The sequence below is a fragment of the Oncorhynchus mykiss genome, chromosome 8 (genome assembly GCF_057628025.1).
Source record: "Oncorhynchus mykiss isolate SJ-2025 chromosome 8, ASM5762802v1, whole genome shotgun sequence".
NCBI lineage: Eukaryota > Metazoa > Chordata > Actinopteri > Salmoniformes > Salmonidae > Oncorhynchus > Oncorhynchus mykiss.
Window position 1 is genome coordinate 49640001 of NC_143029.1, and position 16467 is coordinate 49656467.

At 42.4% G+C, this 16467-nt stretch overlaps 1 protein-coding gene across 46 annotated transcripts in view; it reads right to left on the reverse strand.

Moving 5' to 3' along the window:
- Positions 1-16467, reverse strand: part of dlg1b (discs large MAGUK scaffold protein 1b) — a 261565-nt gene that overhangs the window by 144184 nt on the left and 100914 nt on the right. For 4 of the 46 annotated variants that reach the window (XM_090181838.1, XM_090181836.1, XM_090181837.1 and 1 more), the window contains exon 1: positions 15784-15912. The exons of the other annotated variants lie outside the window; for them this stretch is intronic. The gene's annotated coding sequence lies outside the window, so the exon portion shown is untranslated. Of the gene's footprint in view, positions 1-15783; positions 15913-16467 lie in introns of those variants that run through there. 46 annotated transcript variants of the gene reach the window in all.

Sequence of the window (16467 nt, forward strand, 5' to 3'; positions counted from 1 at the left end):
GTCCAGAGCACACTCTGGCACTCCAGATTAAATTTACAAACATACCCGTAGTATAAGCCAGCATTTAGTCTTGAAATATTTGGTCGTTTAGTAAATAGCCTTACGTGAATCCTTAAGAAGATGGGTGGGGCTAAAGCTTAAGAGGGTGTGAACGATGCTGAATGTGTGTACACAAAGAGCTCTCCAGTATGTACAAAACCATTCAAGGGCCATTTTCTCAAAAGTGAGTACATTGTTTATCAACATTCAAAGAATGACATTCCCCTTGTTCCTCAACTGTAGTGTATGATATGCCATTTTCTAGCTCTGAGTCTCTACTGACCAAATCGAGCCGGTCAGTCACAAATGCTTGTACCAGTACCAGATCAATATGCAAAGGTAAGACGTATTTGAGGTAGAGATTTACATGAAGGCAGGGTAAAATAACTAAGCATCAAGATAGAAAATAATATGAGTAAAATAAACAGAGTAGCAGAAGCAAATACGTATACGTATGTAGTGTATGTGAATGTGTGTGGCTATTTTGTGTGAGTGTCAATGTAGTGTGTGTGAGTGAGTGTGTAAATACACGGTGTACAAAACATTAAGGACACCTGCTCTTTCCATAGACTGACCAGGTGAAAGCTATGATCCCTTTTTGATGTCACTTTTTAAATCTACTTAAAAATCGGTGTTGATGAAGGGGATGAGACAGGTTAAAGAAGGATTTTTAAGTCTAGCGACATTGATTTTGTATGTGTGCCATTCAGAGGGTGGGGGGGTTACAACTCAATATTCATTGTTTTGTACACTCAGTGTAATAGTCTACGGAGTGAGTAGGAAAGTCAGAGCAGATAGCTAGGTACCATTAATTGACTATTTAGCAGTATTATGGATTTGGGGTAGAAGCTGTCTTGAAGCCTGTTGCTCCGGTCTTTGGCAATTTTTTGGGACACCTTCTGTAGTGCTTTGTGGACAAGGGCAGTGCATTTGCCATACCAAGCAGTGATGCAGCCAGTCAAGATGCTCTCAATGGTGCAGCTGTATAACTTTGAGGATCCGAGGGCCCACTGCCATGCCCTCTTCATGAAAACGCCAAAGAACTTGCTCTCGACCCGCTCCACAACAACCCTGACGATGTGAATGGACACGTGCTCTCCGCCTCTTTCTCATATAGTCCACGATCAGCTCCTTGGTCTTACTGACGTTGAAGAGGATGTTGTTGTGCTGGCACTACACTGCTAAGTCTCTGGCCCCCTCCCCGTAGGCTGTCTCACCACGGTCGGTGATCAGGCCTACCACCGTCGTGTTGTCAGCAAACTTAATGATGGTGTTGGATGTGCGTGGCCACTCCGAGGGGCCTCCGTGTTGAGGGTTGGTGTGTTGTTGCCTACCTTCACCACCTGGGGCCAGCCTGTCAGTCCAGGATCCAGTTGCAGAGGGAGGGGTTCAGTCTCAGGGTCCCTAGTTTGGTGATGAGCTTTGAGGGTACTATGGCGTTGAATGCTGAGTTTTGGTCTATGAACAACATTCTCACCTAGTTATTTCCCTTCTTGTCCAGTTGGGAGATGGCAGTGTGCAGTTGTGGAGGAATGCGAATTGGAGTGGGTACACAGTGTCTGGGATGATGGTGTTGATGTGTGTCATGACCGGCCTTTAGAAGCAGTTCATAATTACAGATGTGAGTGCTACAGGTCATTTAGGTGGGTTAACTTGGAGTTCTTGAGAACAGGGTCAATGGTCAGCTTGAAACATGTTGGGTGCATGCTTCGAGAACGCACGCTGGTATTCAGTGAATGTTAACCCGTTTAAATGTTATGCTCACATCAGCCACAAAGAGCGAGATCGTATAGTAATCCGGAAAAATAGAGGCTTTCGCGCAAGGCAGTGTTATATATTCCTCGAATAGAGCATAAAATACATTTAGCTCATTTGGGAGTTCTGCGTCGCTGGGCAACTCATGGCTGGGAATCATTTTGTAATCCGTTATAGTTTGCAAGCCCTGCCACATACGACGAGTATCGGAGCCGGTGTAATAGGATTCCACCTTAATCCTATATTGTCCTTTTGCATGTTTGATGTCTCGGAGGTCATAGCGGGCTTTCTGAAATCCACCCATGTCCGTGTCCTGTCCCTGTCCCAATATCGAAGATATTGCCTTTCTTATAGTCACTGTGGGGACAACATCGTCTATGAACTAATTGATGAAGCCCGTGAATTGTGGTAAACTCCTCAGTATCATCGGATGAATCCTGGAACATATCCCAGCCTGTGTTAGAAAAATAGTCTTGTAGCCTCGCATCTGCTTTATCCGAACACTTCTGTACTGAGCGCATCACTGGCACTTACTAATTGAGCTTTTGTTATGTAGACAGGAAGCAGGAAAATTGAGGAATGGCCAGATATGCCAGACGAGGGAGTACAATAAAAGGGGTCTAGAGTTTTAGCGCTCCTAGTGGCTCAGGAGATGAGTTGATAAAAGTGCGGTAGGATGGTTTTAAGCGTCCCTGCGATCAAGTCTCCTCCCTCCAGAAACGCGGCCTCTGGGTGAGCGGTTCTTTGTTTGTTTATGGCCCCATACAGTTTGTTGAGTGCCAAAGAGGTGTTGGCTTGTGGTGGGATGCAGAGAGCAGTCATAATTATGGATGAGAACTCTTGGTAGATACAATGGTCTACAGCTTACCATGAGGTATTCTATATCAAGTGAGCAAAAGCTTGAGATTCCCTTCACACTGGAAGCAGCACACCAGTTATTATTTATAAAATACACACTCCTTTCAACTTCCCCGAAGCCGCCGTCCGATCCTGTCGCTGCATGGAGAATCCACTGAGTACTACATGCATAACTTCATCATCCAGCCACGTTTCAGGAAGACATAATATTGCAGCTTTTCAGGTCTCTGATAGGAGACTAGAACGAAGCTCATCCATCTTATTCTCAAGTGACTGGACATTTGCCGATAGAATAGAGGGGATCGGCATTCAGTTCTCTCTTTGCCTCAACTTCACCAGGACTCCACCTCGTCTCCAGCGTTTTGGTAGCCCGTGGAACCAAGGAATAGGTAACTAAGTGACTTTGACCATAGTATGAAATTCAGTGTAAGGCGCCCAGGAACCAGTATCTCAAATGGCCTCCATCCTGGGCTTTTCACGCACATGTTTAGGGTTTACAGAGACCCAATAGAGCATCTTTGGGATCAGATGTAATGGGCTGTTTGCAACAAGAATGTACCGCCGTCCAATATGCAGGAACAGCATGATGCCATAGCATCACCATTGACCAACATCCCTGTGGAATGTTTCCGACACCTTGCCCTGAAGAATTCAGGCTGTTCTGGAGGCAAAGGGGGATCCGACCTGGTACTAGATGGGTGAACCTAATAAACTGGAAAATGTGTAAATATATTAGTACGACTTAACTTGTACCATAAAACTGAAGACATTCATTGATAGAATATGTGTTTCTTGTCATGGTACTACGTAAACAAATCATGTATAGCTTCAAATTATCTTTTCAAAAGTAATGTTGCTCTCATGGAACATCATTCCTTGAGCACTAGCTATAGATAAGAATTTGTTCTTAACTGATTTGCCTAGTTAAATTAAGGTAAAATATATATGTGTCTTTAAATATAACATTGAAAATGCATAACTTACAAAAAAATGTAATTGGATGCATTTGATCCATAGGTTTTGGTTGGTTGGTGGCCCACGGATGGTACGCACACCTTAGACAGTGGCTTTAATAAGTAAATTAGAAATTCCTAACAACCACATACATGTTAATTGATTTCAATATCCTTCAAATACTGAAAGAATCACCACTGTACACAGAGCTCGTACGTATGATGTACAGTTGAAGTCGGAAGTTTACATACACCTTAGGAAAAACAGAGTTTAAATATATTTGGCTAACGTTTAATCCTAGAAAATGTCCATGTGTCAGGTCAGTTAGGATCGCCACTTCGTTTTAAGAATGTGAAATGTCAAAATAATAGTAGAGAGAATAATTTATTTCAGCTTTTATTTATTTCATCACATTCCCAGTAGGTCAGAAGTTTACATACACTCAATTAGTGTTTGGTAGCATTGCCTTTAAATTGTTTAACTTGGGTCAAACGTTTTGGGTAGCCAACCACAAGCTTACCACTATAAGTTGGGTGAATTTTAGCCCATTCATCCTGACAGAGCTGGTGTAACTGAGCCAGGTTTGCAGGCCTCCTTGCTCACAAACGCTTTTTCAGTTTTGCCAACACATTTTCAATAGGATTGAGGTCAGGGCTTTGTGATGTCCACTCCAATAATACCTTGACTTTGTTGTCCTTAAGCCATTTTGCCACAACTTTGGAAGTATGCTTGGGGTCATAACTTCCTGACTGATGTCTTGAGATGTTGCTTCAATATATCCACATACTTTTCTTTTCGGTTTGCAAGCCGCCACCTTTTCCTCCAAACACAACGATGGTCATTATGGCCAAACAGTTCTACTTTGTTTCATCAGACCAGAGGACATTTCTCCAAAAAGTACAATCGTTGTCCCCATGTGCAGCTGCAAACCGTAGTCTGGCTTTTAAATGGTGGTTTTGGAGCAGTGGCTTCTTCCTTGCTGAGCGGCTTTTCATGTTATGTTGATATAGGACTCGTTTTACTGTGGATATAGATACTTTTGTACCGGTTTCCTCCAGCATCTTCACAAGGTCCTTTGCTGTTGTTCTGGGATTGATTTGCAATTTTCTGCACCAAAGTACATTCATCTCTAGGAGACAGAGCGGTATGAAGGCTGTGTGGTCCCATGGTGTTTATACAGATGAACGTGGTACCTTCAGGCGTTTGGAAATTGCTCCCAAGGATGAACAAGACATTGGGAGGTCTACAATATTTTTCTGAGGTCTTGGCTGATTTCTTTTAATTTTCTTATGTCAAGCAAAGAGGCACTGAGTTTGAAGGTAGGCCTTGACATATCCACAGATACACCTCCAATTGACTCAAATGATGTCAATTGGCCTATCAGAATCTTCTAAAGCCATGACATCGTTTTCGGGAATGTTCCAAGCTGTTTAAAGGTACAGTCAATTTAGTGTATGTAAACTTCTGAACCACTGGAATTGTGATACAGTGAATTATAAGTTAAATAATCTGTCTGTAAACAATTATTAGCAAAATTACCTGTGTCATGCACAAAGTAGATGTCCTAACCGACTTGCCAAAACTATAGTTTGTTAACAAGAAATTTGTGGAGTGGTTGAAAAATGAGTTTTAATGATTCCAACCTAAGTGTATGTAAACTTCTGACTTCAACTGTATATAAACACTGGTTGTCTGATGCTATGTATTGGCCAATGTAAGGCTTTGTAGCTATCGGTCAGCCAGTCCTCCATAGGATTGAATGGAATTCTAGAGTATTTCAATTAAATGTTTGAAGGACAAAAAAAGTAATGCATATACAGTACGAGTCAAAAGTTAGGACACCCCTACTCATTCAAGGGATTTTCTTAATTTTTTACTATAATAGTGAAGACATCAAAACTATGAAACAAGACCTATGGAACTGTAGTAAACAAAAAAAAGTGTTAAACAAATCAACATTTATTTTATATTTGAGATTCTTCAAAGCAGCCACCTTTTGCCTTGGAGGCGGCAGGTAGCCTAGTGGTTAGAGCGCTGGGCCAGTAACAGAAAGGTTGCTGGATCAAATCCCCAAGCTGACAAGTTCCAAATCTGTCGTTCTAGGGCTGAAAAAGGCAGTTAACCCACTGTTCCCCGATAGGCCGTCATTGTAAATAATGCATTTGTTCTTTACTGACTTGCTAAATAAACTAGTTGCCTAAATCAAATCAAATTGTATTTGTCACATACACATGGTTAGCAGATGTTAATGCGAGTGTAGCAAAATGCTTGTGCTTCTAGTTCTGACAATGCAGTAATAACCAATAACTAATCTAACCTAACAATTCCACAACTACTACACTACCTTATACACACAAGTGTAAAGGGATCAAGAATATGTACATAAAGATATATGAATGAGTGATGGTACAGAGCGGCATAGGCAAGATGCAGTAGATGGTATCGAGTACAGAAAAAAAACATAAGATGAGTAATATTATATTAAGTGGCATTGTTTAAAGTGGCTAGTGATAAAGTGGCTAGTGATACATTTTTTACATCAATTTCCATTATTAAAGTGAGCTGGAGTCGAGTCAGTATGTTGGCAGCATCCACTCAATGTTAGTGGTGGCTGTTTAACAGTCTGATGGCCTTGAGATAGAAGCTGTTTTTCAGTCTCTTGGTCCCTGCTTTAATGCACCTGTACTGACCTCGCCTTCGGGATGATAGCGGTGTGAACAGGCAGTGGCTCGGTTGGTTGTTGACCTTGTGATCTTTATGGATTTCCTGTGACATCACGTGGTGTAGGTGTCCTGGAGGGCAGGTAGTTTGCCCCGGGTGATGCGTTATGCAGACCTCACTACTCTCTGGAGAGCCTTACGGTTGTGGGCGGAGCATTTGCCATACCAGGCGCTGATACAGCCTGACAGAATGCTCTCGATTGTGCATCTGTAAATCTGTGCTTTTGATGACAAGCCAAATTTCTTCAGCCTCCTAAGGTTGAAGAGGCGCTGCTGCGCCTTCTTCACAACGCTGTCTGTGTGGGTCCAATTCAGTTTGTCCGTGATGTGTACGCCGAGGAACTTAAAACTTACTACCCTCTCCACTACTGTCCCATCGATGGGGATAGGGGTTGCTCCCTCTGCTGTTTCCTGAAGTCCACGATTCTCTCCTTTGTTTTGTTGACATTAAGTGTGAGGTTGTTTCAGAATGCACCCTTGTGGGGCCCCAGTGTTGAGGATCAGCGGGGTGAAGATGTTGTTACTTACCCTCACCACCTGGGGACGGCCCGTCAGGAAATCCAGTACCCAGTTGCACAAGGCGGGGTCGAGACCCAGGGTCTCAAGCTTGATGACGAGTTTGGAGGGTACTATTGTGTTAAATGCCGAGCTGCAGTGGATGAACAGCATTCTTACATAGGTATTCCTCTTGTCCAGATGGGTTAGGGCAGTGTGCAGTGTGGTTGCGATTGCGTCGTCTGTGGACCTATTGGGGCGGTAAGCAAATTGCAGTGGGTCTAGGGTGTCAGGTAGGGTGAAGGTGATATGGTCCTTGATTAGTCTCTCAAAGCACTTCATGATGACGGAAGTGAGTGCTACGGGGAGGTAGTCGTTTAGCTCAGTTACCTTAGTTTTCTTGGGAACAGGAACAATGGTGGCCCTCTTGAAGCATGTGGGAACAGCAGACTGGGATAAGGATTGATTGAATATGTCCGTAAACACACCCGCCAGCTGGTCTGCGCATACTCTGAGGACGCGGCTGGGGATGCCGTCTGGGCCTGCAGCCTTGCGAGGGTTAACACGTTTAAATGTTTTACTCACGTCGGCTGCAGTGAAGGATAGCCCGCAGGTTTTGGTAGTGGGCCGTGTCAGTGACACTGTATTGTCCTCAAAGCGAGCAAAGAAGTTCATTTAGTCTGTCTGGGAGCAAGACATTCTGGTCCGCGACGTGGCTGGTTTTCTTTTTGTTATCCTTGATTGACTGTAGACCCTGCCACATACCTCGGGTCTGAGCCGTTGAATTGCAACTCTACTTTGTCTCTATACTAGCTTGTTTGATTGCCTTGCGGAGGGAATAGCTACACTGTTTGTATTCGGTCATGTTTCCAGTCACCTTGCCCTGGTTAAAAGCAGTGGTTCACGCTTTCAGTTTCGCGTGAATGCTGCCATCAATCCACGGTTTCTGGTTTGGGAATGTATTTGCCCATCCTGAGTTCACACATATGCTGAGCACTTATTGGCTAATTTTTCACTCTGCTGTCCAACTCATCTCAATTGGGTTGAGGTCGGATGATTGTGGAGGCCAGGTCATCTGATGCAGCACTCCATCACTCTCCTGCTTGGTCAAATAGTCCTTACACAGCCTGGAGGTGTGTTGGGTCATTGTCCAGTTGAAAAACAAATCATAGTCCCACTAAGCGCAAACCAGATGGGATGGCGTATTGCTACAGAATGCTGTGGAATGCTGTTAAGTGTGCCTTGAATTCTAAATAAATCACAAACAGTGTCACCAGCAAAGCACCCCCACACCACCTCTACGCTTCAAGGTGGGAACTTTACATTCAGAGATCATCCATTCACCTACTCTGCGCCTCAAATTTGGACTCTTCAGACCAAAGGACAGATTTCCACCGGTCTAATGTCCATTGCTATTGTTTCTTGGCCCAAGCAAGTCTCTTTCTATTGGAGTCCTTTAATGGTTTCTTTGCAGCAATTCGACCATGAAGGCCTGATTAATGCTGTCTCCTCTGAACAGTTGATATTGAGATGTGTCTGTTTCTTGAACTCTGTCTACCACTTATTTGGGATGCAATTTCTGTGGCTGGTAACTCTAATGCACGTATCCTCTGCAGCAGAGGTAACTCTGGGTCTTCCTTTCCTGTGCCGTTCCTCATGAGCCAGTTTCATCATATCACTTGACGGTTTTGGCGACTGCACTTGAAGACACTTAAAGTTCTTGAAATGTTCCGGATTGAATGACCTTCATGTCTTGAAGTAATGATGGACTGTCATTTCTCTTTGCTTATTTGAGCTGTTCTTGCCATAATATGCACTTGGTATTTTACCAAATAGGGCTATCTTCTGTATATCCACCTCTACCTTGGCTCAAACTAAAAATTAAGAAGGAAAGAAATTCCACAAATTCCACAAAAAAGGCACACCTGTTAATTTAAATTAATTCCAGGTGACTACCTCATGAAGCTGGTTGAGAGAATACCAACTGTGTGCAAAGCTGTCATCAAGGCAAAGAGTGACTCATTTGAAGAATCTCAAATATAAAATATATTTAGATTTGTTTAACACTTTTTTGGTTACTACATGATCCCAGTGGTGGAAAAAGTACCCAACTATCATACTTCAGTAAAAGTAAAGATACCTTAATAGTAAAAGTAAAAGACACCCAGTAAAATTTGCCTTGAGTAAAAGTATAAAAGTATTTGGTTTAAAATATACTTAAGTATCAAAATGAAAAGTATAAATAATTTCAAATTCCTTATAATAAGTAAACCAGATGGCACCATTTTCTTGTTTTTGTAATTTTATGAAAAGCCACGGGCACACTCCAACATTCAGACATAAATTACAAACGAAGCATGTGTTTAGTGAGTCCGCCAGATCAGAGGCAGTAAGGATGACCAGGGATGTTAGTTTGATAAGTGCGTGAATTTACCTGTCCTGCTAAGCATTCAAAATGTAAGTACTTTTGGGTGTCAAGGAAAATGTATGGAGTAAAAAGTACAATATTTTTTTAAGGAATGTAGTGAAGCAAAATTGGTCAAAAATATAAATAGTATAGTACAGATGCCCCAAACTACATGAGTAGTAGTTCAAAGTATTTTTACTGAAGTACTTTACACCACTGCATGAGTCCATACATTTTATTTCATAGTTTTGATGTCTCCACTATTATTCTAATGTGTCCAAATGTTTGACTGGTACTGTATACAGTGCCTTGCGAAAGTATTCGGCCCCCTTGAACTTTGCGACCTTTTGCCACATTTCAGGCTTCAAACATAAAGATATAAAACTGTATTTTTTTGTGAAGAATCAACAACAAGTGGGACACAATCATGAAGTGGAACGACATTTATTGGATATTTCAAACTTTAACAAATCAAAAACTGAAAAATTGGGCGTGCAAAATTATTCAGCCCCTTTACTTTCAGTGCAGCAAACTCTCTCCAGAAGTTCAGTGAGGATCTCTGAATGATCCAATGTTGACCTAAATGACTAATGATGATAAATACAATCCACCTGTGTGTAATCAAGTCTCCGTATAAATGCACCTGCACTGTGATAGTCTCAGAGGTCCGTTAAAAGCGCAGAGAGCATCATGAAGAACAAGGAACACACCAGGCAGGTCCGAGATACTGTTGTGAAGAAGTTTAAAGCCGGATTTTGATTTCACCTGGGAGACACACCAAACATGTGGAAGAAGGTGCTCTGGTCAGATGAAACCAAAATTGAACTTTTTGGCAACAATGCAAAACGTTATGTTTGGCGTAAAAGCAACACAGCTGAACACACCATCCCCACTGTCAAACATGGTGGTGGCAGCATCATGGTTTGGGCCTGCTTTTCTTCAGCAGGGACAGGGAAGATGGTTAAAATTGATGGGAAGATGGATGGAGCCAAATACAGGACCATTCTGGAAGAAAACCTGATGGAGTCTGCAAAAGACCTGAGACCGGGACGGAGATTTGTCTTCCAACAAGACAATGATCCAAAACATAAAGCAAAATCTACAATGGAATGGTTCAAAAATAAACATATCCAGGTGTTAGAATGGCCAAGTCAAAGTCAAGACCTGAATCCAATCGAGAATCTGTGGAAAGAACTGAAAACTGCTGTTCACAAATGCTCTCCATCCAACCTCACTGAGCTTGAGCTGTTTTGCAAGGAGGAATGGGAAAAGATTTCAGTCTCTCGATGTGCAAAACTAATAGAGACATACCCCAAGCGACTTACAGCTGTAGTCGCAGCAAAAAGTGGCGCTACAAAGTATTAACTTAAGGGGGCTGAATAATTTTGCACGCCCAATTTTTCAGTTTTTGATTTGTTAAAAAAGTTTGAAATATCCAATAAATGTCGTTCCACTTCATGATTGTGTCCCACTTGTTGTTGATTCTTCACAAAAAAATACAGTTTTATATCTTTATGTTTGAAGCCTGAAATGTGGCAAAAGGTCGCAAAGTTCAAGGGGGCCGAATACTTTCGCAAGGCACTGTATATGTTTTTGTTGTTGTAATTATAACTTTGTAAAAAGTATACTTTAAGGTATTCTTTTAAATATATTTTTTCACTTTATTTTTATGTTTAGCTCATACAATGTAAAAGTATGCATTAAGGTGTCTGTCAGAGGAAACGTAGATATTAATAAATAGATTTATATAGCTTCCAAAATGTTTTACAATGGCGGGGGAGTACCAAGTTGGATGTGTGGTGCCTTCAAAACAGCGCCCCTTGTCACTCATCTAGTGTAAATATAAATAATTGGTTCATACACTGTTCGAGTCAATACATATGCGACTTGGTTTGTATGGTGTACCTGATCCACTAATATTGACAGAAGGGAGAACAAGATGAGCCACCACTTTTATATGATCTACAGATGAGCACACAAAATCCATAAAAGCAATGCATTTTTGGGGGGGTTACCTTATCACTTTTTTTCTACTGCTTCTCGCACAGATCCAAATTCTAGTTCTTCGAAAAGGTCATTCAAAAGAGTAATTAGTGAAAGGTGAATTTGGATGTTGCACTGGTGCCTGACATTAATTAGATATGTGCCCGACCAGTAATCAGATACAGATTTGGACCGGTTCCATTTGTCCATGCAAATACTAAGTAACAGTGATAGAGATGAGGCTTATGCAGAAAAGAAAACCTTTCAGATGACAGACCTCTGAAATGTGCTGTGTGTGTGTGTGTGTGTGTGTGTGTGAGAGATATTGGCTAGGGCGAGCAGGGTCCCTGTTTTAGATGCAGTAAATAGGGAGGGCGGGTTAGTGCTGCGTGTCAGGAGCCTGGAGGTTGCTAGGCAACGCTGGGAAAGGCATGTGCTACTGCAGGGGTTCCCAACATCAGCCCTCAACTATCTGTGTGTTACTGTAGTTTTTCACCAATTCACTTCAATCTATGGGTGGCCTCTTAGTCATCATGCTTCATTTAAACATCCTTGACGCAATTGTATGAATGAGTGTGCACTAGGAGATGCCAAGGCATTGGAATGAAAATCTGTATATAAAAAAAAAAAAACATGAGAACTGAATTCAGTTTGTCCTCTACTGTTCCACCCTCCAACCCCTCTCATGGGTAAACTGGGTATTTTGACCCTCTGGGGTAAAAAGACAACGTGACTGAAAGGAGTCAAGAGTTAAGCTGCCAATGAACTCTGGGCCCTTATCTTGGATTCTTTAGGCATAACAAAACATTGTGTTGACATGTTTCTATGGCGCTCGGATGCTTCCAGCAACTACAAGGTGCCACTGAGTCATCACATTTCTGTGCCTTCGACGCTGCTACCACCAAATCTTCTCTAACATAGGATTTGTGTCTACGACGTGTTGACATGACTCAAGGCTTTTCTGGCAGGGCTTTTCAGTGCTGGTGATGACTGATCTCATGACTAAGAGCAGTCCTAGGTTTTTCTTAAACCGTGTTTTTACACCTGGGTGATTCTCATGACGCATCAGCAAAAATCTAAAATAATTCTGAGGACTAAGATGTCTAGTTTTAGGCAAAGTGTCTTATTTCAAATACATTTCACATTTGCCAGAATTGTATATTTTCACCTCATTACCGAAATGCGTCCGGATTAAATTCAGGTTATTAAACTATTTTACTTTCGAAAAACCTAACATAATAAAACAATATATGTCGCTGTAGTTTGTCCATAAATCATAAAGGTATACAAGTTGATGTTTAGATAAAAATATATTTATTACATAAAACAGTGTCTCATTACGTAACACTTTTTCAAGTTCCTGTAAAGTTTTATTCCCCCATGACGCATCATCTAGAGTAGTCATTAGAAGAGCACAAATTAAAAGCAAATAAATTAACCTGTGTCTTCAGAATTAGGTTCTTATTTTCAAACACCCATTTACCCCACTTGGCCTTCTCAATACCAAAATGTCTAAGAAGCTCGAATGAGGGAAAAAGTCAGATTTAAATTTGATCCTAATTTTATTTTTATTTTTTTTAAATTAAAATTAAATGTCAGTTATGTTTAACAAAGTCATTTTCATTAGGGGAGAAAGTTTAAAATATTTTAAATTGATTTGTTAATTTTTTGGACTGTTGCAGTAATGAGAATTGTGGAAATTGTGGTAAAATGCATGATATGATCAAAAAATTATAATAATTCTAAAATAGATAAGTACAGATCCTAATCTCAGTGATCCAAGAGGAAATGTAGTAAAAAATTTATTCAGAATTTGAGTCATGTGTCAGTTTCGTGAGAATGACCCGCCTATAGGATGTGTCCAATTACACATGACGCAGTGTTAGCTCTCAACTAGGTATTGTTCAGTCCTTTTTTCCACATCAAAGCTCAGTGAGCATACATACACCTCAATGTATCTACTACGCCGAGTCAGATGAAACTTAAAATTTCAACTTACTGCCCAAAGCAGCAACACAACACAGAAACAGGCACCGGATGTACTACACGACACCCTAACATACACAAGTGTTCCCACAGAGCCCTCCTAGGACAACATCAATCTAAATGTATACAGCGTCAGAAATAAACATTATCAAGGGAATTAAGCTGCTGTTCTCAACCTTCTTTCAAACTAAATGGCCTAAACTGGGAAACACTGAACATGCCATGAGAGTAGGGTTGTGTAGCTTACACCACACACACAGGTTTTGTTCTCCCTCCCTAATGCGTCGTATGAAATGACTCACGCAGCCCAGCAAAGCATTCGGAGGGAGGCTGGACCTACCAGCAGGCGCTGGTGTAGCCTCTTGGTCCTCCGCAGGGTGCCCATGATGCGGCGGCCCATCTTTTTGGCGTACCACACCGAGTTGAGCATGCTGTTGCTTGCTGCCACTGCTGCTGCTGCTGTGTGTAGGTGCTGTGTCGACGCTGCTAACGCTGTTGCAGGCTTAGGGGTGGTGGTGGTTGGAGGGGAGAGGACAGGACAGGAAGAAGGTGGGAGGGGGGGCTTCACTCCAGCTTCACTCTAGCTCGTGTCATCCGCCCTACCCTCCCCCTCTCACTCACAAACACAACGGAGGCTGCAGAGGCAGCGTCGGTGGGTGCTGGAGAAAGCAAGAGTTGGATTCTTGACCGAGGTCGCAATAGGACGGACGAATGGACTTCACCTTTTTACCCCACAGATGAGAGGGTCTGAGGGAGTCCAGAGGAACTTAGAGGCTGCTTATCGCTTTCACTCGCTCTTTAACGGGCACTTAAGTCTGCGCAGTCGTCCAAATTAGAAAGCAGGCTCTGGACGTGACGGGAGAACCAAATCACCCTCTTGGGGCGGATTAACCTGTGGTGAAGGAGAGAGCAGCATGTTCATCTGATGAGGAGACGAGTGTCTGTCCTGGTGCACAGAGAATGTCAGACTGGTGCAGGGGATGGGAGACGGCGAGAGAGAAAGGGGTGTGTGTGTGTGTGTGTGTGTGTGTGTGTGTGTGTGTGAGTGAGAGAGAGAGTGAGCTAGAAAGATAGCTGTGTCCAAATCTTCATCTCTGAAATACTGCTTTATTAACCACTTCTTCCCCTCAAGCTTTCTTCTCTCTTCAATTCACTCCCTCTCTTCAGTCTCCCACCCGCCCTCACAATTTCAACGGGTTAGTGCTTGGTCAGATCCAGATGTGTTTGATGTCGTTTTCGTCCTTCTGTTCACATTCTAAAAATTAGTCAGCAGGGGAAGCTCACATTCGGATAACGCTGACTTAACGCTCCAGTGATGGACCGGGTAGAGGGGGGAGGGAAATGGGTTGGCAGTATTGAGCCCAGCATTCCACCACAAGGGGAGCAGAATGCTCTGGAGTTTTCTCAGGAGTCTCATCCAAGAAAGCATTAACGTCTATAGTCTCGATTCTAGAAGTCCTCACCACATTGCCAACGCTTACAGTGGCTTATTGCAATAGCGCAAGACATTGACGTGCATGGGTTTTCTTTTGGCATTGTTTCGTATTTGGCTCACATAACCCTGGTGTGAAATGGAAAGTATGTGCAACAGTCACTACAGCATAGTGAAGAAATGCAAACTAATACATATTTTCTTTGGTGATAGTGTTTTTACTAATAACAAATTACTGAGTTCACTTTGGATATCACTGAATGCCGAATGAATACAGACATTCATTCAGCACATGTACTGACTGGGTTGTAAATCTCAGGGGTGGGATGGGACCCGTACTAGGTCTATCCCACTTTCCTGCTGTAATAGAAAGCCTCACTAAATATGTCCTTTTCATAGGTTAAGCACTCCCCCCCCTGCCTTTTTTTGCTCATCCAAGGACCTCCATTTTCTTGTCAGTTTTTCCTTTGGTCCGCATCGGCATTCATCTCTTGCGTTGCCATGGCGCTGCTTGAGCTAGAGAGGGAGGGATGTAGAGGGAGAGAAACATACAGTACTCCCTTTTCTACTCTCCTCCGCTGTGCCATCACTTTTTCCCTGCTTTCAGTGTCTTTCCGGGACAAGCAATTCCATTCATTTCTGTTATCAGTAGCGAAGATAGCGGCAACTGACGTCACTGATGGGGAAAGGGCAGCTCACGGTAATGCCATTGATGAATTGTGAGAGAACAATAGAGCGAGGGATGGGAAATTGCATTGCCAAGGTTTCTCTACGTATAGCCACCTGCTGTCATTACAGTCCTCATTATCAACGTACAAGCATACGTGCACACACGTTTATTGGGTATCGGCTAAAGGGATGTATGGCCAATAGACAAATCTGAATATCTATTCAAGAGAACGGAGGTTCATCATATTTTCTAATGCCATAAAAAACCTGCAAAATATATTCAATGATCTACAGTACCAGTCAAAAGTTACTCATTCAACATTTTTTCTTAATATTTTACTATTTTCTACATTGTAGAATAGTGAAGACATCAAAACTATGAAACAATACATATGGAATCATGTAGTAACCAAAAAAGTTACTACATGATTTCAAATGCTGAGCACTTGCTGGCTGCTTTTCCTTCACTCTGCTGTCCAACTCACCCCAAACCATCTCAAATTGGGTTGAGGTCAGGTGATTGTGGAGGCCAGGTCATCTGATGCAGCACTCCATCCCTCTCCTGCTTGGTTAAATAGCCCTTACACAGCCTGGAGGTGTGTTGGGTCATTGTCCTGTTGAAAAACAAATAATAGTCCCATATCGTATCGCTGCAGAATGCTGTGGTAGCAATACTGGTTAAGTGTGCCTTGAATTCTAAATAAATAACTGGCAACATCACCAGCAAAGCACACCCACACCACCTTCTCCATGCTTCACGGTGGGAACACATGCAGATATAATCCATTCACCTACTATGCGTCTCAAAAGGATTTAGCTGATGGAACCAAGAATCTCAAATTTGGACTCATCAGACCAAAGGACAGATTTCACAGAGGACAGATTTCCACCGGTCTAATGTCACATGCTTGTGTTTCTTGGCCCAAGCAAGTCTCTTCTTATTATTGGTGTCCTTTAGTAGTATTTCTTTGCAGCAATTCGACCATGAAGGCCTGATTCACGCAGTCTCCTCTAAACAGTTGATGTTGAGATGTGTCTGTTACTTGAACTCTGTGAAGCATTTATTTGGGCTGCAATTTCTGAGGCTGATAACTTGTCCTCTGCAGCAAAGGTAACTCTGGGTTTTCCGTTCCTGTGGCGGTCCTCATGAGAGCCAGTTTCATCATAGC